The sequence below is a fragment of the Vicugna pacos genome, chromosome 5 (genome assembly GCF_048564905.1).
Source record: "Vicugna pacos chromosome 5, VicPac4, whole genome shotgun sequence".
Classification (NCBI taxonomy): Eukaryota; Metazoa; Chordata; class Mammalia; order Artiodactyla; family Camelidae; genus Vicugna; species Vicugna pacos.
Window position 1 is genome coordinate 94,687,877 of NC_132991.1, and position 24,384 is coordinate 94,712,260.

General features: G+C 50.3%; 1 pseudogene; it reads right to left on the minus strand.

Moving 5' to 3' along the window:
• Window positions 1-1,219: 1,219 nt before the first annotated feature.
• LOC116277483 (uncharacterized) overlaps window positions 1,220-24,384 on the minus strand; it is a 38,980-nt pseudogene continuing 15,815 nt past the window's right edge.

Sequence of the window (24,384 nt, forward strand, 5' to 3'; positions counted from 1 at the left end):
GTCTTCTCAAAGCAGGAGATATGCTCTCTTATTTTGTCATGCAAGTGCTCCTCACAGATTTATGGTAGTGGACACACCTGCGGGGGGACCACCCCCACCCTGCGCACATCTGAAAACCCTGCCACGTCGTCTCTGTCTTTGAGGGGAAACAAGTTGTGCACTTTTCCCCCTGGATTCATTGCAAGAGCTGACTGCCCGAGTCCCGTCCCTGCGCTGCTCCTGCTTGTAAAACTGCAGGTGCGTCGTCGGCTGTCCTCAGGTCCCGCTAGAGAGAGCCGCGCCAACCCCCTGTGACCGGGGTGGGGCGTTCTTCTGCTCCTTCAGTCAGTTGCTAACACTTTGCTGTTTAATATCACAGCGAGCACAGCCACCAACAAGGAAGGACGCCCTCCCGAAATAATAATTTGAAAAACCTTCTGCTCAGTAACAAACGTAAAATCCATCATTATTCAATACAGAGGAATTTTCTCTTCTTGTGAAAAAATAGCAGTTCTGTTCCTGATGCTTTATTTTGATTGTGGAAATTCTTTTTTTTTTCCAAAGCAACTTCTCTGTACAAAGAAACATTGTATCTTTTGTTTATTTTCCTCCCTCTGATCTGACACAAAATAGGGGACAATGTTTTTACTTGAGAGCAATTAGTCCTGTTCCTGTTTCAGAAAAATGGTTGAACACAGGCTTAGAGAAGAGAATATGCCTTCAAAAATGACTGACCATTAAGTCGTAAAGACAACTTAGAGGTTTTTTCCTCTAGCAAATAACCATAATTTCCTTGAAATCTAGTTCTTTATGTAATTAAAGTTATTTATTTAAGGATTTAAATTTGCTTTAACATTTTAAATGGCCTCAGTGTCTGTGTAAAATTCAGCATTTTGAGCCTGGTCGGTGTCGGGTCCGACTACACATATGACTTTACCACTGCTCTGTAAGACTTGCCATTGTCTTGGCAGCAGCAGTTTAAAACGCTGGCCTGCTGGGGAAGGAACTGGGAGGTCACCCCTGCTCCAGCCAGGCTGGGGCTTTTATGGTCCTGGACTCCTCCTGTGCCTCCCGGAGGAGTCTCCGTGTTTGAGTCCATACAGCGAGGCAGGGAGAGGGTCTCAGGCTTGTTTATTGGTACAGAATTTCAAGACCAACAGCCAGGCTTTTGCGTCTGATCAAGCGACTTTGTGTGCAAATCTTATGGAATGTGGCATTCCAGACTTTAAAGGGAAGGGGGGATCGCCATGGCAACGGCACAGGGGCTGGGGCTGGGGGTCCCCGTGGGAGCTAGAAGGCCAGCAGAATTTTAAGCATTTGCAACTTACAAAAAGAAGAAGAGGGACTCTCCGCCCCCCTGCCAGCTCTGTCTGCAGGGATGGAAACGGTTGGAGGGCTCCTCGGAAGGGTCCAAGGAAACGTGGCTCGAGCCCGCATGTCACATGCTGGGAAGGGCAGTGGGCTGAGGAAGAGCAGATCCGGCCTTTGCCACTGAGGATGGAGCCGCTGTTGCTGCCTAGGCTCCCAGAAGGAGCAGAGTCTAGGAAAGAGGCCAGTGGCTGGTCAGCAGGTGTCCTCCCCTGACCACTGGCTCCGTGCGCCCAGCTGGACCGCGTGGCGGCTCGGAAGGCTGCCGGAGGTGGAGGCCTGGGCTGCGGTTACCCGGGCCCGGCCGGCGCCCTGCCCAGCGCCCTGCCCGGTGCCCTGCCAGACGCACGCGGAGCCGGCCAAGCGCGGCCCGCGGGGCTCGTGGCTCCCGATGCTGTACGTGCGAGAACAGCTTCAATGGGCATGGAGACTGCAAATAATAAATACACGTGAGTGGAGTTTAAAAATCACTGCAAACAAGTGTGATTTGTGGTTCTAGCTTCTGAGGAGGGAGGAAAGAGCAGACTGATGAATGGGGCTCATTCAGATACACTAGGGGCAGAGCGTCATCATTCCCCCTTTCCCCCTCGAAAAAGGCCACTGTGAAGGTGAAAAGCCCGAGCGCGTGGCGCCCACGTCTGCGTCAGGGCCTGCTGGCAGCCGCTGGCCCCGGGGCACCTGCAGGGTCTCGGGGGAAAGCTGAGGGGGAGGCAACGCGGAAGCAAAGTGCACTGAGGCCCCCGGGGAAAGCCGCAGAGGCCGGCCCCTGCTCTGCTTCCAGCCAAGTCAGCCTGCGCGGGGAGTGAGGGCGGGGCTGCCTGTTCCCTGGACGATGGATCAGAGGGTCGTTGTCCTGGACGTCTGGGGGGTTGGTGGTGCTCTGCTTTGCACAGTGGTGGTGAGCACGCACCGGCCACACCCCAGACCTCGCTGCCACCACCGCGATTTCACAATGTCTCAGACAGGCACAGGCTCGGCCTTTGGAAACAAACTCCCACAGAGATGACGGTCGGAGACGCAAGGGTCCCGCCATCCACCTCTTGCAGGAAGTCAGGCCTCCTTGATTTCAGGTTTTCCCTCCTACCTGGTGACCGTAGGTGACTCATGTTGCCTCTGATTCTGCAAAGTGGGTCTAATTCTACTTTGCCCGCTCCAAGGACAAGCCGTCAAGGAGAAGAAAGCAGGTGCTGATGGGGGGGGATGGGGGAGGGGGCGAGGCAGGAGGTCCGGGATTTCAGCAAGTGGCCTGTGGCTGTCTTGGAAGTACTTAAGGAAGTTTGGAGAAGTGTAACGGAGAAAGCAGAGGTAACCCCTGACTGAGCAAGCACCAGAGAGCGTTTGATCATCTCTGCCCTTCCTTCTTTCTTTCTTCTTCTGTCACTTGCAAACAGGTTGATGACATACAATTTTTTTATCGTGATAAAAATATTCTTAGCAAATATATATACACCACTTTAACCATTTTTAAGTGTATATTCAGTGGCATTAAGTACACTCACATTGTTGTGCAATCATCACCACCATCCCTCTCCAGAAGTTTTTCATCACCCCAAACCGAAACTATGTCACCATTAAACACTCCCCATCGCCTCCCCCCGCCCCTGGCGACCCCCACATACTGTCTGTCCCCATGAACTTGACCAAGTACTTCATACAAGTGGGATAATGTGGTGTTTGTCTTTCTGTGATGGTTCATTTCACTCAGCAGAATGTCCTCAAGGTCCGTCTGTGTTGCGGCACGTGTCAGAATTCCCTTCCTGTTTAAGGCTGAATAGTCTTCTATTGTCTGGATAGACCACAGTTCATTCCATTTGTCCGTTTATTCATCTGTTGATGGATTTTGGATTGCTTCCACCTCTCGGCTATAGTGAATAATGCTGCTGCAAACATGGGTGCACACATGTCTGTTTAAATCCGTTTTCAGCTCCTTTGGGGAATACCCAGAGTGGAATTGCTGGCTCATATGGTGACTCGAAGTTTAACTTTTTGAGGAGCTGCCTTACCATCTCCCCCAGGGCCGCACCATTCCACCTTCCTGCCAGAGACGCTCAGGGTTCCGGTTCCCACTGCTTTGCCAGCTCTGTGTGTTTGCTTATAACGGCCGTGCCGGTGGCTGGGAAGCGGTGTCGCTGGCCTGGGCTTGCACTTCCCGAGCAGGCAGTGGCGCTGAGGTTCTTTTCACGGGCTCACCGGCCATTTGTACATGTTCTTTGGAGAAACATCTACTTAAGCCCTCCCATTTTAAAATCAGATGGCTTGGGTTTCTGTTGTTTGATGTACCTAGATTTACAGAGGGTTCTCCTATCCTTGTATATGGGGAATATCTTTCTAACGCTTTCCTGACTCCCCACTGTCCCCTTGCTCTTGAAATAGGGGGTCATGTAGCGGATGGAAAATGCAGACCTGGCTCAGACCCTACTCTCTGGCTTCCCAGTTGTGGACTCCTGGGCAAATGACCTTCTCTGTACCTTGGTCTTCTCTCATGTAGAATGTGGATCTAGTGTGCTTGCCACAGACGCTGATGGTGACGTGCTCCTCTCGTCCTCACAAGACCCCCTTAGGTGCTCAGCACCGTCCTCTGCATCTGTGGGTGGGAAAACCTTAGGAAGATCAAGTTACTTATCCAAAGTCACTCAGCCACGGGGGGCGTGGCCAGGACGTGAAGCCAAGAGCCGGCCCATATCAGAGCCATGTCCTCAGCCAACCCTGCAGGCCTAACAGCTTGTCCTGACCTTGAACAAACCAGAATTTATATCTTGAGAGTGGCAGTGGTTACATAACTGTATACATTTATCAAAAGCAAACAGGATGAATTTTAATAAATGTAAACTATGCTTTGATTAAAAAAAATTGGAAAAACAGGTTCTATAATTTCCCTGAGTTTGTACAAACTTTTTTTAGTTTGTTTCAGTTTGCAGGCATTTAATGGTGTTTCTTGTGCTGTTTGCTTCACAGGAGACCTTCACTTGCCGGTGTGGAAACAGCAGCATTTACCAAGCTGGCAAGGCCTTTCCGGGGAGGGCCTGAGCCTGCCGGGTGGCGGACATCCTAGGCTGAGCTTCCTTGGGTCAAATGAGTGGCTCTGCAAGTCCAGCGCAGGGCGAGCACTGCAGAGAGGAGGCTGCCTCGTCCCGCCCAGCCTAATTCTAAGTGCTGTCGCTGCGCCCAGAGGCTTGTCGCTTAGGCCTTGGCTACCCTTCTTTGAGAATAGAAAGGCGTCCCCTGGCTCTGGCTGGGTTCAGACCGGCTTAGCCTGAGGGTCTGGCCCTGCAGTCACGTGTGGGACGCCTTTGTCAGAGCGGCTAAGCTTTGTCGGGAGGACGTGTGCAGAGAAGACTCACGTGTGTGATCATGAGTGCGTGTCGGAGGAAGATGAAAACAAGCCAGCAGAGCTCTCCTGGTGGCCCTGTCTTCACCTCCGAAAGGCTTCACTCAGACTCCCACACCGGCCAGCTCTGCCGGCGCAGCCACCAGCATCGCGGTGCCTGTGGGCCCCCCGCAGCCCAGCCCCACGCCTGCTCGTCCCCACGACATCGTCTGCCTTCTCTCTGCCCCGAACCACTTCCGGTCTGCCCACTCCCCACCATCTCATCCCTCTTAACCTTTCTCTGGAAGCCTTGCACCTTTCCTTCTGCGCACAAGCCGCCCCTGCTCTGCTGTTCTGGAAAGGGACTTGCAGCTCGACCTGGGTGGGCATTGCAAGGACGCGGGACTGTGAAATGCACATTGGCAGGAGAGAGAATACTTGGGTGGCTTTCGAAGGCAATTTTGTTGAATTAGTGCCGCTGGCATGAAATACACACACACATTCATCTACTATGCGCACATTTAAACACATTCAGTGTAAGTGTGATGGGGGATAACCATGAATATATCTTTACACGTTAAATATTTTAAAACTAAGTCTCATTTTCTGATGAACCCCTGGTTTTATCTTCTTGACTGAAAATTGGTTAGGAATTTCGGACGGTGATGGAATTGTTTTACATCTTGATTGTGCTGGTGGTTGCACAGCTATATGCACTTGTCAAAACCAAAAAGGATTAATTTTACTGAGTAATCCATTTTTCTTAATAAAAAAAACCCAGAAAAACAATGGGTTACAAAATGAGGAATTCAACGGGTCAGACAGATATTTGAGCTGCATGACACCAACAGCCTGCTGACAGTGTATTTTCATTTCATTAACTGACTCAGTGGTCATTCTGAAACCTTGGAAAGGACCAACGTCCACTTCTAAACGCAGACCAGGCTGTGGGGCACACCTGTTTGTCTTTTCAGTTCTCCTCCCTCTTCTAAGGACCACACTCCCTTCTCCACCCCCACCAGGAAGCAGCGGTGCTGGCTGGGCTGATCGCCAGAGCAGCCTTCCCTCAGCCCATGTGAGTGGGCACAAGGCCCAGCAGAGCCAGTCAAAATGCTTCCCCTGGAGGCGGGAGGGGGCTGGTCTCCTGGGAGGGTACAGGCAGCAGACTGCTGGTGGCCAAAGCCATTGCAGGGGAAAGGAGACAAGACGCAGGTAAGGGAGGTGGAACTCATGAAGCAGGGGAAATAAGGACCAGAGGAAGTGCCAGCAGCACCCTGCCTGGTCCTGCCTGGGTCCTCACGCAGGACCTCAGATCTGGCCCAAAGCAATGCAGTGCGGGTCTAACAGAGAGGGTATGTTGGAGGAAGGAGGCACTTCTAACAGGTATGCTGGCAGAGAAGATGGACTGAGAAACAAAATGTGTGATCGAAGCAGGCTTTCTCTCAGACGAGAGTAGTTATGACGAAGCAAAAGGGTGGACAGTAATCCCATCCCGTTTCCTTCTAGCTCTGGGGCCCCCCCAGTCGGGTGAAGTTCAGTCTCGGGGAGGAGGGGCTGGGTGATGGGTCCACTGCCAGCTGAGTGTGGGAAAAAGAGACCACACAAAAGCTGCAAGTGGAGGCAGCAGACACTGAGCTCACCTGCGGAGGAAAGGTGGCTTCGTAGTGAAGAAGAGAAGCTTTGGAAATGTTATCTCAAAATGCAGATAAAAATAAGAAAACTATAAGAGAGAAAAGGATCGACAAAGAGGACAGAGAATGAAGACCCATGGAACCCGCGCAGAAAAGAGAAAACAAAACACAAATCAAAGGTACAATAGAAGAAAGCTTTCCTGAGCGATCGGAAGATACCTGAAGATGCAGAATCAAGGTGATTCCTCAGCTCACTCCCCAGAATGTGCCGCCAGGAAAATGAGCATTTTGAAGGGAAACGGAAGTGCGAGAGTAGACGACAGGAGAACGATCGTGGAACGTGGAGCTGGTGACGCTGTGCTTCCAGGGAGGAAGACTGAATATCATAAAGACACAGATCCCTCCTGAGCTAGTTCAAACTCAGATTCCCACAGAGTTCCTCAAACTTCACAAAAATAGGTCCCCCTGGAAGAAGTCGTGTGAAAAGGGCCGAAAAAGGGAAAGGAAAGCAAGAGTGAGAAGGGAAAGGAAGAGACGACCAGTCAACTCAAGCTTCCCGCAGTTTTCAACCCACGGTCACTGAGTCGATTCCATTACAAGGGACCCAGCAGCCATGAGATTTGTTCACGCCTGTTCCAAACATTTAGAACTGCTGCTTTAAGCTTAAAATATTGAGCCAAGATAAAAAGCACGAAAGGCAAATCTCCAGTTCCCAGAAATAAAGAGGAGAAGCTCCGCTGGAGCAGCGAGCAGGAGCTGGCGTCACGCGCCAGGGTGGGTGTGCGCTGGGCTTGTCATTGCGGTGGAGGCAGCCTGTGACCAGGAGCAGCGGGAACCTGGCATTGCTCTCCTTACCTGAAGCTGGGAGACGAGAAGCTGGAAAGTTCTTCACACGCATGAACAGAGAGCAGAAAGATCTCCACACTCTGGCCCCAGGTCATGGCCTGGAAGAAAGCTTCCTTTAACAAGCTGTGAAATGAGCAGAAACTGAGCCCGTGCTGTGCGCAGGTGTCAGGCCCCAACTCACACTTCTTCTCTTGGCATATGAAACACCGTGCTGCATGCAGTCCAAGTCCCAGGGGAAGATCAGCTCTGGGCAAGCCCAGCGTCAGCTGAGACAGACCACAGAATCCGCTCCTCCAAATGGGAGAATTCACACTCAGAGAACTCAGTTTAACAGAATAATCTGAATGAAACTCTAAACTAAAAATACTTTAAATATTCAAGACATCAATGGAAGGGGAAAATGCTTAAAACAAGAATAGGCAATTAGGGAACAAAAATAATCAAATCTGGAAATAATCAAGTAGAAACCTTAGGTGAGTGAATTTTTTTTTAAGCTCCAATGGTGGACATGATGTAGCTGAAGAGAGAAATAACAAAATGGAAAAAACGTCTGAAAACTCGTCAGCACGCAGCACAGAAAAATAAAGTAGAACTGCGAGCGAGAAACTGAGAGCCGTGGACAGTAAGATGCTTAAATGTGCATCCAGTAGGAGTTCTAGGAAGAGGCAATATTGAGACTTGGGTGCAGGCGGTATCTGTAGAGCTGGCGCCTGAAAATGTTCCAGAATTGAAGGAAGATCTGAGGACTGTGATTTAAAAACTCCCCAAATTCTAAACAGGAAAAGTAAAAGCAAGAGGACAGAACAAAGCAAACTGTCAAATATCAAGGATAAGAAAAAGAGTCTTATATGCTACTAGGGATGGAAAGACAGACACGCAATAAGGGAACAGCAGTGAGACGGCTGTGCAGATCTCACAGGTAGACCAGATGTCAGAACACAGTGAACTAACACCCACAGGCATTACATTGGTCAACTGACCCAGGACAGATGGAACAGGATAGACAACCCAGAAGGAAGGAAGAGGCGTATTCGGCAAAGAAGGCACCCCAAAGCAGTGAAAACTGGTGTGCATGTAACTCATTAGCTACTTAGAAAAACACACTCTCCATCTACCTTCTACAGCCACCATCACTAGGATTAAAGATTAGATTTTTAAATAACAACAGTACAAAATGTGGTCTGAGTAAATTAACAACGTGTTTAACATTGCAGATGATTAAAGAAATGCAGATCAAAGCAGCAAGTTATCAACAATCAGGGATCTCTTTTTAATGTCGACGTCCAGTGCTGGTGGGCACAGCTGGTGGAGGGAGGGGATGAGCGACTAGGTATTTCCCAGATTACGACAGGGATGGGGCTACAAAATGATGGTGCGCCTTTGGAGAGTGATTTGAAAATGCGTATTTGAAATGAGCAAATGCCCGTTGTCTTTGACCCAGTGATGTCGTGCTGACTCAGTTACTCTAAAGAAACAATAAAAAACGAAGATGATGATTTATACACGAAGGTGGCCATCACCACCTCATTTATAATAATGAAATCTGAAAATAAAACACAGCATCCATCATCAGAGATAGGCCTTCAAATAAATCATGGGAAATTCAGCGATGAAATGTCATACAGTCAGTATAAACTCTTCCTCAAGAGTTTTTAATAACAGAAAATGCACACAGGATAAGGTCAAGTGAAAAAAAGCAGATTACATGACTGCATATAAAACCGGTCACGAGCTCTTTGAAAGAGCACGCAGCTGCACGGTATTGGTGGCGGTTCTCTCTGAGCAGCAAATCAAAGACTTCTCTTCTTCTCTTTACACTTCTCTGCGTTTTCCAAGTTACCCACCATGTGACTGTTTTATAAGCACAGCGAAATAATGACTTTAAGAAAATTAAAGCCCCTAATGTGAAGGGAATCCCTTTGACGCGAAGAATGGCTGGGACCCTGTGTTGCTGGGGTCAGAAGCCTTACTCCGGGGAGAAAGGACGCCGTGTGACTGGAAGGACAGGCTTTGTTCTGGGACCCACCATTTGGTGAGGAGCTGCAAGAATATTAAGTGCCGTCATCCTGTGGGTCTCTCTCTGCCCTTGACCTCTGCTCCCTGTCACCCTCTCTCCCTTCCACCCCGGACTCGGACTTGCTCTCAACTCAAAGAATTGTGGCTCTAGCAGGAGGCTGCCAAGAGGGAGACCAATTAGCGCAAAGTAAACATTTCTCCACTAGGAAAATGGATGGAGGCCCCCGGAGCGCTCCTCTGAAGGCAGAAAGCGCGAGGTCTCGTACACCCTGGGCAGCCACAGCCAGAGATGAAAGAGACAAGAGGAGGTCCCACAGCCTCTCGGGCCAGGGCCCGCGGGGCAATTAGGCCTCACATTTATTTATGGAGCTAATTTTGCACGTATAGCTCCCATTTCCGCCTGCAGATAAAAAGCAGAGATAATCAGCTCGTGCTGGCCGCGGATGCTTCTGGAGCCCCTCGCTGGGACCGCTGAAAGCAGAAAGATGCCAAAGCACTTGGTTCTGAATTAGGTCAAAGAATTCTCTCCACCGCAAACTATGCTAACTCCCTTCTCACCCCTGCATCTTCCTGCAACGGATCTGAGCGGGGCTTTTTACTGCATTTCCACTCGTTGTGGGAAGCACTTTTGAAAGGAAAAATAAGGCGGGGGAGATGCATTTTCCTATTAAAGGTTAAGGCTGCCGTCATTTGCCCTCTTATCCCCAGGTCCTCCCGGCGGCCGCGTCAAAGCTCTCCTCGTCTTTGCCCCACATTTCCACTCACCAAGCGCTCTCCTGGACGTGGCTTCCTCGTCAGAGGTCATTCCCAGTTGATAAGGCGCAGCCCGCCTCCCAGCTGTGCGCACGTCCCTCCAGCGCATGCGTGTTCCTCTGAGTGTGTCCTCAGAGCCTTCCAGCACATCCCTGCACAGAACAGACAGGCTGCCCCGTCACTTTTGGGGACAACTGGGAGCTGGAAAATATATAATGATTTGTTCTCACAAAATTTCCTCACCTGCCATTATTAGCATTTGGGGTAGGTAGTGAAACAAACAAACTCAAACCTTAGAACCTGAGCTAACTGCCTCCCGATCCTAAAAAAGAAACCAGAAAGCCAAAAAAACAGTGAGGTTGTAGCTGATGGAACAAGTAATTATAAAATTAAGGTACTTTTGAGCTAATTGAAAAGCGAATAGTTTATTTTCTCCCCTCATAAATAACTGCTCCCTCTTCAAACCTGAAATTAAAATTCCAAAGAGGGAAATAGATTACTTAATATATTTTGAGATTTGAAGTTATCTATTAAGAATTTAGAAGGGATTTTTCCTGCTCAAACAATCATGTATCAGCTTCCCGTAGAAGTTTTCCAAAGTTCTCTCATACCCATAGTATTGCCCTTTTCAATTAAAACAAATTTAAAGGAACGCGAAAGGGTTGGTTAATTCAAACCTACTCTGTTAATCAGCTCCGCAGTGAGGAAGCTTTACTATTGACGGAGACAAGCCTTGGGGACAAACAGACTTGTTCTCTGCTGCATCTCGTGGGACATGGGATCAGACCCAATAACCTGAGACAATAAGCACGGGGAGTCTCCTACAAACCCACAAAGTCGGTGGGTGTCGGCTTCGTCGCGCTAAAACATAAAATAAAAGGGGCTTCAAACATAGAGCAGCCTTGTGATTCGAAACAGACAGAAGTCTGAAGTCTGAACGAACGAGCAAGGATGGCAAGCCGGCCGACGCTCAGCCTCGGTCTCCAGGGAGACGGTCAGTCCGCTCAGGTGACCGGAAGGCGGGTCTGCTCCTGCGCGGGTGCATTTCGCCCCCAAGCGCAGTAGAGCCCGGACGTGAGAGACCCTCCGTCTTTCGCTTTTGCCCACTTGCCTTTCAAAGCGCGTGTCTAACTCGTTTTCTGTGTTAGTTATGTCTCCGAACAGTTGCTAACCATTTTCTAGTGGCCATTGTTATAAGCAGAATCTTATCTAAAAAATGACGGAAGAATTAGAAGAAAGAGTTGCTTGGAAATTTGGTTGTGAATTTTTTTAGCAAAGAATCAACCTGGCTGAAAGCAATCCCCCTCGGGCCTTCTATTCACTAGGGGAAAGAATAAACTTCGATCTCCCGCCACCTGTGCCGGGAGGGGCAGGCGCGCCGGGGGCGTGGCCTACCGAAGCCCCGCCCACCCCATGGACGCCGTTCTGCAGACCCGGCAGCTTCGACTCCTTGAACAGACCCTTGAGGTCGCTGCGGGTGGTCTTCCCTGGGGTGCCCGGGCAGGGTCAGGCAAGCCGCCTAGCGGCAGAGGGGGGCTGTTGGCATCCGTGGGCCTGACATCTTAGCCTGCCCAGGGCTGGAGCCGTTCTGGAGCCCTGAGCTCTCTTCCGTGCCCTGGACAGAAAGGCAACCTGAGAGACGTCAACTTCAGATGTACACCTGACGTACGTTCTGAGCTAGCACTCTGGTGGTATGTAAGACACCTCCTTCCCACACCTCAGTAAGAAATTTCCAAGAATCGAAGTCTGATGCACTGATACGGATGAGGGAGCAGAGGTCCACGATGTCAGACAGGGAGGACACTGCCTTTGCGCATCTCGCGGTCGAAGTACAAAGCTGACCCCCAGTCAGGTCGAGGGAGCATCAGTGCTGCAGCTCATCAGCCCGAGTTTGAGCCCCTCTCCCTCAATTTCAGATTTAAGTACAGGCTCTTGAGCTCACTGGTGCCCACAGATCTTCAGGGGCGTGCCAGAGCTGCTGCTGGAGCTGCCACGGGGGCTGCCCTGCCCCCCTCCCCAGCCTCCAAACTCCAGCCGCGGTGGAGGAGGGGCAGGATGGTGAAGTCTGCGGGTGCTGCTCCGAGCAGGGCAGAAGCAGGGCGGGAACCCCTCAGGGCAGAGGAAAGGGACTGGCACCCCCGACGCCTCTTGGCTTCCTCCTGGACGTGGTTTAGCTGTTTCATCCACAGTCCCCGTCCTGCCCTGTGCCCCGGGGGTGGGGGGCCTACCAGACACCAGAAGCACGGAATCAATAAGCTAAAGGAGCTGCTCTGGAGAATCAGCGAGCAGTCCGCCTGGAGGCGGGAGTGCGCAGTCACTGGTGGGCTCACATCGAGGAGAAGACGCTTATCCACAAGTTCAGGCACCAGCCGCTGCCGTGGGGCACACGGCGCGCCGGGCTGTGAGGGCTCGTGCCCAGGGACTTCGCAGCCCCTCCGTGCTCTGCGGGCGGCGTGGCGTCCCATTTTAAAGACGTCCCTGATGTCACAGCTCCCTTCTTGGAAGGTACGTCTTCAGCCTGGGCAGAGCAAGGAGCTTCCCCAGCAAACAAAAGTTCACTTCTTTTTATTATTGAAAGACGTTCCTTTGTCATTTAGAACTTTAGTGACATGCAGTGCACACACAGAAGAATATGCATGTAAATATCTACAAACTAAACACACCGAGGAAACCAGCTGCAGAATTACCAGCGCTGAGAAGGCCCCCGTGGTGCCCCCTCCCAGGCTCCACCCACCTCCCCAACAAAGCCCCACAATCATTAACTGTTAATGACGTGGGTTAGTGCGGTCATGCATTTGTTTTTGTGCCTTATATACATGAAGTCATGTAGCATCTGTGCTTTTTGTGCCTGGCTTCATTCACTTAACACGGTGTTTGTGGGATCTGTCACGTGTAGGGGGTGCGCGTTCTTTCCCACTGCTGAACAGCACTCTTGCGTGACTGTATCACAGAACAGGCATTAATTCCCTCGTGGCTGTGCGGTGCGCTCAGTGTAGACAGTGAGAGGCATTTCAGTAGGTGCCAGACAGGAGCTGTGACAAAGGTATTCCTGTAACTAAGCCATTTTGCGGTTTATATATATTTGCAAATTCAAATTCTTTGTGAAAGAGCTAATAAATAAAATATTTCCATTGTGTTCATATCACTAAATACACTGGCTTTTAGAGAGCTTTTGATATTCAGGTAAATCTAGTGTTTTTTACTGATGCAAAATGATGACAAATACCTAATACAATTGACTTGGATCATATCTTTATTTCAAATAGTAAAACCAGATACGCCTTTCTTCTTTTGTGGCTAAACCAGCGTCCGTTTGTCACCTCCTCGTTCCTGTGGGTCGGCAGTCCAGGAACAGCTCAGCTGAGTTCTGTCGGCTGAGCCGAATTCTCAGCTGCTGTGCGGAGTCCTCATCTCGGCTCAGCCAATCTGCTGGTGGAATTCCGTTCCTTGTAGTGGCAGGACTGAGCCCTTGGCATCTGGAGGCGGAAGCTCGTAAGGGCTTCTCCCAGGTCAGTGGAGCACCTCTGACCTCTGGACCATCTTGTACAGGGGTCACCGGATTAGGTCAGGCCCATCCAGGACAGCATCCCTTCGACAGGCCCTGCCCATTCTCAGGAGGTGGGGATCTCAGCAGTGCGGGCGCCGAGCTGGAGGTCTCCCTGCCGCGTCTGCGCCTCAGTGTGGTGCCTCCAGCGTGGCGGTTTCAGAGCAGCTGGGTTCTTACATGGCGGCTCAGGGCTCTGGGCTCCTTGCTTCGCATTTCTGTTCCTCCATTGCTCTTCCCCCTTCCTCATGCTCCTAGAGTCTTCCCGCTCTCTTTCTATTTAGAGGACTTCCTTTAGCCTGTCTTTCAGAGCAGGGCTGCTGGCAGTAAGTTCCTAGTGTTCCTCCATCTGAGCGCGCCTTTGTTTCCTTCACTCCTAAAGGGGAATTTTGCCAGATATGGAATTCAGTGTTGACTGCTCTTTTATTTCAGCGCTTGAAAAATGTTGTGTCCTTCTGGAGTCAATGAATTCTGTCCAGATACCCACTGTCATTCAAACGCTTTTATTCTGAGTGAAGCATCATTCCTCTCTCACTGATTGCAAGATTTGTGCTTTGTCTTTCGTTTTCTGAAGTTGGGTTGTGGTGTGTTTTGGCACGCGGTTCTTTGAATTTGTCTTGTTTGAGGTTTGTTCAACTTCTTGAATCTGCAGATCTACGTATTTTGCCAGGTATGGGGGGTGATTCAGCCATTATTTCTTTGTACTTTTGGGGCTCTCTCTCTCGCCTCTCTCCCCCTGGGAGCTCAGTGACATAAATACTGGACCTCGTGCTGTGTTCCTGCAGGTCCTGAGCCTCCCTCTATCCAGCCTGTTCTCTCTGTCGTTCAGGCTGGGTAATTTCTGTTGCTCTTTCTTCAAGTTCTCTGATTCCTCCTTCTTCACTCTCCACTGTGCTACCGCGTCCATCCACTGGGTTTTTGATTTTATTATTTCAGTTGTTGTGTTTTTAAATCATCCATTGTCTCGGATCACGTCTTTATTTTAAGTGGACTTTTAAACTGGTATATTTCTCACCATGTCCCTCTGTCCCATATTGTAAACCTTACCTAGGCAGAAGCACCTTTCCATGAACGCTGTGTGCTTGTAAAGTTACAAAACCAGACCTCCAAAAATACAATAAATTCTGGCAGGTTGGTCCCCCCTAGAGAGGAGGCCCCACATCCAGAGCTTACCCGCGTCGTGGCTTCCATGCCGTGAGCCTCGGGTGCTTCTGCTCAGACATCTTCCTGCCGCAGGGCTTGAGGCCCACCTGGCATCAGGTCAGGCATGAGGCCTTCCTCCCTACTTCTGGGGTTGGTTCTAATTTAAGGTAGAGCCTGGGGTCATGGGAAAACCCACTATGGGGTCTGGGTGCCTCCCCCCGACAACAAACAAGACAAACTCTCTTCAATTGCCAGCCTCCCAACTTTAGTTGAAGCCTGTAGGTCTTCAGGTGGAAATGGCTGACGCCTCTTGACTTTAATGCAGGAGCTTGAATTCAGGCTCAAACACCCAAAGTTGAAATACTAGAGTGTGACTGACCTCTAGCTGTGAATTTTGAAGGGTCTGTAGATCATTTGTGCCTGGGAGCAATTTAGGAAGCTCGGCCACCTTGGTCAGGGGTCCAGACCCCAACTCCTGGGGTGCTAAGTCTGATGAAGCTGGGGTCTGCTCTCTGGGAGAAATGGGGCCATGGGCTGAGAACTGGGCCTCTGCTGAGCCCCACTGACGGACCTTCCAAATGAGGTCACATTCACAGGTTCCAGGGATTAGGACACGGACATACCTTTTTGGGGACCACCGTCCACCCCACTACAAGGCCCAGGCACGCAGAAGGGCAGGATCTGCTCCAGCGTGACCTCCGGAACCAAAATGCCAGTTCTGAGCCCGCTCCTCGCAGGACGGCCCTCTGTCCTCTGGATTCTTACTCATGGTTTAGTCTGTCCCAGGCCGCATCCACGAGCAGTTCCACAGGCCTGCGGGCAGGGCTACGGCCCGCCCTGTGTGACCGTGCCCCCATGCAGCAGGAAGTCTTCCCCATCTCCTAAGGCTGATGCGGTACACGCTGATGATAAAAACGTTGTTTTTTTTAAAGTCATCTGGAAATCAGAACAAGGAAGTTCTCCACTCAGCTCTGCCACATCTGGGTGCTGGTGATTCATGAAGAGGCGGCCTCGTTCTGGTTTTCATTTCAAGTGATGTTTACAAGGAGTTTCAAGCGGTTGCCTCTCAAAGGGTCCTCTTAAATATACGGCCACTTGCTCCTCACGAGCCGCTTCTCCGTTTAAAAGCAGAATCACATTTTCCACAACCATATCTTAGGAAACGTTGAAAGGATTAGCAAAACTCCCATTTGCAAATCAATTTCAGATCGACTGGTCTGCAAGCGGAAGACGCTGTGATTCCATGTGCTAATTAAAACCATTTCCCTGAAATGCTGTTTGCCTCCCTCATTTGAATAACAAAGAGAGACACAGCTGTTGAATCTTCTCAAATATTTCTGAATACGGGGTGGATGGAAGATACGAGACACCGAGAGCCTGACGCACAGACGCGGAGGAAACGCCGATGTGCTGACACAGGCGCTCAGAGCCCAGCGAGCAGACTGTCCACTCCTGTCCGCAGCCTCAAGTGCAGGGCTGGGCTCCTGCTCACTCTCCCTCCCTTACGGCAGGGTCGAATCTGCGTTATCCCGGCCTACGGTCATTTTTAATAGACTTTCCCCGACTCCATCCTTGGCTTCATCATTAACTCAGAAAAACCTCTGATTACACTGGAATGTCTAAGAAGCTAACAGCAAAGGAAACAGATGGACGCGCAGCGATGAATGTTAAGTCAGTCCCGGGTTAAATCTAACTCCTTAAATGGCCTCTCTGAACACAAATTTTTGAAGGCTTTTAATGGAAACAATACAAGTGGTGATTCCATATGGCCAAAGAAGCCAGAGAACGTGTTCTTTTCACTTTCCATTTCAGCCACGAGGCGTCTTAGACATCAAGCCCTTTCTGACGCTGTTGTTGTGTCTTGCCCTCCGTCACGCCTGCATGAGCGCCGGCAGAAAGGACCTCAGAGCTGACGGTGCTGGCGGCTTCTCTGTCCTCATTCCTGCACCCAGAACCTCCCTTCCAGAGGCTGGGGCTCCAAGGACACAGCCCAGACCGAGGGTTCTTGCCTCTCACTTGTTTGTGTTTGAAAGCCTGGATAAGAAACCTCTCAAAGGAGACAACTGTCTGGGGGGCACGTGGACCAGTTCTCCTGGTTGCTCCCTTTATGGAAATGTCGGAGCAGATGGAGAGCGCTGGGTGCCTGGGAGGTGAGGTGGATGGGACGGAGCTTATGCTGGGTCCCCAGCAGACTCTCTCCCTCCTTCAGGCAGAAGCAGGAAGTCACACCTCCCGTGCCACCTAGTGCTGTGGGGGGAGGCGGGGCTGACCCCCTAGGCTTGACTGCCGCCCCATCCTCGCTGCCTGTAAACACGGCACCCACTGTGACGCGCTCCTTCACCACCCACAAGGCGCAGCACACCTTCCGCAGGAGACGCGGCGACCAGAGCCTCTCCACCCTGCTCCAACCCCGGGGACGTCAGAATCACCCCTCCCCCGTGCCTGGACGATGGCACCGTGTGGAGTGTGGCCTTTGAGTCCAATGGAGGCGACTGGGGAAAGGCCATCGAGGACATGTCTGAAGAGTGAGCTGCTGCTCACCCTTCTGGGAGAGGAGGCGCGCCGGGCCCGCGGCTCTGCTGTCCCCGCCGCCGCTCGGCAGTGCCTGCGCACGTGGCTGCCCGAGGCTGCCGGCTCCGGCGTCCGGATCAGCACGACCTCGGCAGTCTGCGGCAGCCACCAGTGTCTTTAGGCAGCTCTTGTCCTTCCTCAGCTCAGATTTTGACCTAGGCTAGTTGACAGCCTTCTATTTCTTCCTGACTTCTGTGTGATCTTTAGAAAAATAAATATTTTTAACATTAAAACAAACAAACAAACAAAGCCACCGGTCACACTGAGGCCTCCTGGATACGGACGCCAGGGGTCATCTCTGCCATTTCATTTAGTGCCATGTCCTGCTCCTGTGCAGGGCCCTTACCTACAGCTTCTCATAAACCCTTGACACACTTCTGCAAGGCAGGGTGGGGCGGAGGAGGAGGAGAAGGAGCAGGAGGGGGGAGAGGAGGAGAGTAGTGATGATGATGATGGTGAGAGGGAAGAAGAGGGTGATGATGATGAACATGACGAGGAGGGGCGGGGGGGAGGAGGATGATGAGGGGGAGGAGAAGGAGGAGGAGGGGCAGGAGGGGGAGGAGGGAGGAGGAGGGGCAGGAGGGGGAGGAGAAGGAGGATGGGATCCGCGTCTTAAGGAGGAGGAGGCTGGGGCTCACAGCCGCTAGGCAGCGTGTGTCAGAGAGCTGGTAGTGACCAGGATTTGGACGAAGCCTGCCTGCCTCTTCCCTCTTCCACCTGCTCCTGTTTCTTTCCTCTGCCCCCGCCCCCTGGTCTCAGGCTCACACTTCCCCATCCTCCCCCAGGCTGTCCTGGCGCCTCCTGGACCACACCCTGGCTCCAGCATCTCCTGGTCTAAGTCCTCCACCCGTCCTCACCGGAGGCAATTCCTTCTCAAGGTATTTAGCCAAACAAACTCAAAGCCTTGGTGCCCTCTCGCCCCTGCCGCCCCCAGCCCGACCGCCTCTGGCAGCCTGGCCACTGCTCTCCAGCTGCCGCACTAACCGTCCTTTCTGGGGAGACCAGGCCGCTCGCTGTCCCGCGGACCGCTCTCCTGCCCCTGCCATCGTACGCCTGGTGGCTTCTGCCTTCCACATGTTCTGCTGGAAGGTCTATTTCGGCAATCGTGTGTTGTTACTAATTTTCTCTTCTAATAATTCATACATTTATTTTTGCAGTATTTTTAATTATTACTTTCCTTTTATTTTTTTAAATCTTAAATGTTCAAAATTTTATACAGTGTTAGAGGCGGCTTCCCATTCACGGGCCCTGCGGAGCGCTGGCTACATTCCCCATGGTGGACGGTACATTTTTAAAAATTTTCCAAGGGCTCACTTTCATTCTCTGTCCCTGTTTCAAAGCGTCTTGTCCTGTTTTAAAGACAAAAGCGCCTCTTCACTCAAATTATCTCTTAGGTTATGTCTGCTCTTAAATTGTCTCCGGCCCTCCTAGCTGCGACGCCGAGAGCTCAGGCCTGGGTTGGCCCTTTGCGCCCATTCTCCTGTCTGCCCCGTGGCTTGATCTTCCACGTGAAAAGGCTGTGTTTAATCTGGGTCTTAGTTTCGTACTCTGCGTGTAATGTGTCTGGTTTATTTGCTAACTGACTTGTTTCCAGTCTAGATGTAGCTGATCCAGGCTGAAGTGGGAGGCTGCACTGAGGGCAGTGTCTGGGGTTGTGTTATGCGGCTGATTTGGGGCTAACGACACTGAGCGCAACTCATACGTGATCTGGTTTTGTTCATGTTAACCAGAGTTTCACTCGAGATTCACCACCAAAGTGTGCCCACGGCCCAGTCGCCCCCAGTTCACAGCACGCCCACCTCGTCCCCCCAGGTCGGACCAGCTGGGAGGCTCGGTGCTGCCCACGGAGCTCGGGAAGTGCCAGGGCGCCCCGGGCACCCAGTCCTTGTGCCATAGCGAGTCCGCCGTGCTTAAGGCAAGAGAACTCTGTCCTACCAGGTGACATTCCCTCCCGGGAGAAACTGTGACCCAGGGAAAGAAGCAGAGGACAGGAGCTCTGCTGAAGGGACAAGGGACAGGGTGATCTGTAATTCTAGGATTTAAATGTTTAAGAAACTTCAAGCGTACACACAAGTGTGACAGTGTAATGATTTTTCATTACCCGCCATCCGGGTTCAACAATTACCAGTATGTTGCCAAATCTGTTTCATCTTGACCTTCCATTCTCTACCATCAAATGTTTTCTTATTCAAATGCTCAAGAGTTTGATCCAGACATATGTCTGTTTTTTTCACTGAAAGTTGTGGGAGAACCTTGGTAGTTGGGACACCTCAGTTCAAACTGATTCCAGCTCTTTCTGGCTTTGTGAGCTCGGGAAGTAAATGGGTCTCTCTATGCTTTTCAATAAAAGGATCGAGACCAGCCAATTCTTTTTTTTTCTTTCTAAGAAATTAAAAAAATTATCCCTCCCCTGCCCTTTCCCTATTAGTAACCATTATTTCTTATATCTATTTTTGGTTTGTAAATAAGATTTGTATCTTTTTTTAGATTCCACATGTAAGTGAAAAATATGACATCTGTCTTTCTCTGACTTACTTCATTTAGTATGATAATTTCCAGGTCCATCCATGTTGCTGCAGATGGCATGATTTCATTCTTTTTCATGGCTGAGTAGTATTCCATTGCATATACATACACCACAGCTTCTTCATCCAGTCCTCTGTTGATGGACATTAGGCTGCTTCCGTGTCTGGGCTGTTGTAAACAGTGCCTCTCTGAACACTGGGGTGCAGGTGTCTTTTCGAATTAAGAGTTTTCTCCAGATACATGCCCAGGAGTGGGACTGCTGGATCATAGGGTAAATCTATTTTTAGCTTTTTAATGCATCTCCACACTGTCCTCTGTACTTAGACCAGCCTGTTCTTAGTGTCACGATGCTGAGCGGCAACTTGGGGGAGGGACAGCATGAGGGGGCACTGGGCAGCAGGCCCACCAAGGCCTCTGATGCTCTCGTATTTCCAGGGACCCAGTGTTTCTATCTACACATGTCGTATGAAAAACCCCAACTCCCACAAAAGAAGGAAAGCAGGCAGTCACGATTGACTCCTCATCCCGTTCTCCTCGGCTCTCGAACTCTCTCACCGGCTCTTCAAAGCAGGCTTTGATGAGAACATTTTTTTGAACATCTTTATTTGCCCCAAATGGAAAGAGTGGTCTCATTAGACCAGAGCTGAGATTTCACTTCAGGTTCCGGGTAAACTAGCTCCTGGGTACCATTAGACACACACAAGGTCACTGACAGCAAGTCTGTCACTTAATTCCACGGACGCTCTTCCATCCCCTAGTGCAGAGTTAAAGTTAAAGCAAAGAATGCACACTGGGCATCATTTCGGGTCAAGGGCAGCTGAGTGAGCACCTGTGGAAGGCGAGCGGGTGGCGCATGTGGTCGGGGGCATGGAGCACGTGTGGTGTGTGTGTCAGGGTCCCCCGTAGGGAGCATACACCTCGCTTCAGAGACGACACTTCCTCACATTCGAGCATCAATAGTCATCTTAATCATAAAGGTAGCTAGCTCTTGCTGGACACTTACTGTGTTCTCGTTTCCGTCCCAGACCCACGCGATGCCTGGCACCCGGGGCTCAATCAACAAACGTGAATTCCTGTTGCGCCAGACTTTGCTCGTGGGCGGCGTCCCTGGAAGGGGCCCGTCCCAACCTCACCAGTGACTGAAAAGACCTCACATATCGCTGGACCCTGGAAGCAGCTCTGACACTGGGCCTGGGGCTGACGTGGGGCTTGTCTCAGACAAGCTCTGGCACGGGGACGTTTCAGCTCTGCAGAGTGACGATGCCCTAAGGCCGGTCCAGCCAGCCTCTGCACCTGCCTCCGCAGCTTCAGGAGGGCTGGGGCGTGCTGGGAGGGGACATGGTGCTGCGTGGCGACAAGCAAACACAGGTCATGGCACACTGAGCTTCCTGAAGGACCACGCAGATCGAAAATCACCTCCACATCAGACTTTGGCAAAACCTGTCCCCCTGGAAGCAAGATCCCAAGGGAGACCGGGCTCGTGCCCGTGGGCCTTGATCACTATTCTAGGTGAGCTGTCAGCTCCTCCTGACGTTGGCAGGGTCCGTTCCATCACAGTCCTCAGTTGTACACAGCAGACAGCAGCTCCGAAGGTCAGAGCTAGAGCAACACAAAGTGATTTTTTAAATTAACAATAAACCAGTTAGGTTTCTCTGTGGCAAGAAATGTCACAGCTCCCTTCGCCCCAGGTCCTACAATGTCCTTGCAACTTTTCCCCAAACTACTTCTCTAATGTGCCCGGAGGTTGCGTATTTCGGAGATGGCTCTGGGCCAGTATGTCAGCGGCGCTGGAAGGACGTGGGTGGGGTTTCTCTGTGCCCCTCGTGTGCAGCAGGACCACTGCTGATGTAAATCCAGGCATCACGGACGAGCACAGCCGGATCTTTTTGGAGGGGATTTTGATACTGAAAGCATAGATATTGACTTTACTGAGATTTCACTCCGTCCATCACAACCATGGTCATGTTTGATCAGAGGCCTCATGTGGGGGCCTGGCTAGGGGGATTCTTAGAAGGAAAATTAAGCAAATACAACAATTAAGCAAATCCAATTGCCTGGTGGGACAGGGGCTCCACAGGCCAGACTCAGCCAGAAAAGCAATTGCATTGATGGGGCTGCAAACACCAAGCCACTCAGCCCCAGCGATCTGGACGCACCCATGGTGATTAATCCAGGAGGGAGTCGATTAGCTTCCCATGGCTGCTGTAGCAAATTACCACAAGTCTACAGGCTCCAGACAGCACAAACGTATTACTTTACATTTCTAGAGGTACGGAATCTGAAATGGGTCTCACGTGGCTACCATCAAGGTGCCAGCAGGGTGGTGGTCCTTCCGGAGGCTCCAGGGGAGAATGCCTTTCCTTGTCTTTCCCAGCTCTGCCTGCATTCCTTGGCTCACAGCCAAGTCGCGTCATCCAGCCTCTGCTCTCATTGTCCCACTTCCATCTCTGTGACTCAGACCATCCTGCCTCCCTCTTATAAGGAGCCACCCAAAGAATCCAGGACAGTTTCCCCATCACAAGACCCTTAACTGAGTCACATCTGTAGAGTCCCTTCTGCCGTGCAAGGTAACATGTTCACAGTTCTGGGGTTAGGGGTTGGACACGTTAGGGCCATTATGGTGCTTCCGCAGGAACAGTGCTCTAAGTCAGAGGACGGAGATGCCCCTTCCAGGAGGGGAACTGTGGGAGATGAAGTTCTGTATTAGCCCAGGGCCCACCTGGGATCCCGTGTGGAGAGGAACACAAGCCTGGAAACCTCAAGGCAATACATGTGAGACTAAAGACTAGAGCAGTCTCTAACACCTACATTAGGCTTCACTCCTTTTCTTCGTCATCACACCAGCTTGTTGGACTGTATATCGCTGTCACCCCAATTTACAGAAAAATAAATTGAGGCTGCAAAAGGTTGAGTTACTTGCCCAAGATCACAACTCTGTTTACATTTGTGGTAGGTGGTGGAGTCTGAATACAAATTGAGGCGTGAATGCTCATTTTCCTCTTTTATCGTGAATTTAAATATTTCAGAATCATGAAAGCAGAAATCCTAGCTAATGCAATAAGACAAGAAAAGGAAATAAAAGGTATATAGTACGAAAGGGAAGAAAGAAATCTGTGTTTGCAAATGACATGTATGGAACTAAGAAGCAATTGTAACAAGGTTGCAGCATACAAGAATAATTTGTAGAAGTGAATTACCTTCCTATATACCACCACTGAGCAGGTGGAATTTGAAACTGAAAGCACAATGCCATGTACATGAGCACCCCCAAAATATGAAATATTTGGGTATAAACCTAACAAAATATGTATAAGGTCTATAAGAAGAAAACTTTGATGACAGAAATCAAGGAAGAACTAAATAAATAGATACTTCACGTTCATAGACAGGTAGACTCAACACTGTGATGATGTCAGTTCTTCCCAAATTGATCTATAGATTCAAATAATCCTAGTGAAAATCTCCGCAAGTGATTTGGTAGATATTGACAACTGATTTTATTTTATTTTATTTTATTTTATTTTATTTTATTTTATTTTATTTTATTTTATTTTATTTTATTTTATTTTATTTTTTGATAACTGATTTTGAAGTTTATATGCAGAAGCCAAAGACCCAGAACTGCCAGCACAATACTGAGGAAGGATAAAGTTGGAGAACTGACAGAACTCAATTGCAAGACCTGCTATAAGGCTACAGTCGTCAAGACGGTGGCGAAAGAATAAACAAATAGATCAATGGAGGAGCACAGAGAGCGAAGATAGGCCCCTGTAAGCGCAGTCAGCTGATCTTTGATAAAAAGGTAAAGACAACATGATGGAGCAAAGATAATCCTTCCAACAAATGCTGCTGAAACAACTGGACATTCACATGCAAAAACGGAATCTAGGCACAGACCTCGTACCCTTCACAAAAATTAATTCAAAGTGGATCATAGACCTAAATGTACGATGTAGCACCTCAAAACTCCTAGGAGATAAAACAGGAGAAAACCCAGATGACCGTGGGCACGGTGATGACTTCTAAGGCACAGCACCAAAAACACCGTCCATGAGAAGAACTGGCACACTGGACCGATGTCATTATGAAGGAGACTTCTGCGCTGAGAAAGGCAATGTGGACAGAATGAGAAGACAAAGCACAGCCTGGGAGAAAGTATTTGCAAAATAAACCTCTGATAAAGAACTGTTACCCCAAATCCACGGAGAGCTCTTAAAACGCAGCACAAAGAACACAGCCAACCAGACTTTCAAAAGGGCCAAGGTCTTAACAGGCCCTCAGTAAAGAAGATGTGCTGATGACAAGCAGGTAGAGATGCTCCTCCTCACAGCTCATCAGGGAAACGCACATCAAAGCCACCAGACCCCACCACACCCCTGTCAGGACGGCCGAAGCCTGGAGCCCTGGCGGCGCCAGATGCTGCTGAGGACATGGAGCAGCAGGAGCCCTCGACCCTTGCTGGGGGGCTTGCAGAATGCTACCGCCACTTTTGAAGTTTCTTACAAAACTAAGCATGCCCTTACCATAGGAGCTAGCAAACGTGCCCCTTAGTGTTCACTCAGGGGAGCTGAAAACTCATTTCCACACAAAAACCTGCACACGTGCTTATAGCAACTTTATTCATAATTGCCAACATGTCCCTGAGTAGGTGAATGGATAAATAAACTGTGGTCCATCCAAACAACGAAATACCATTCAGT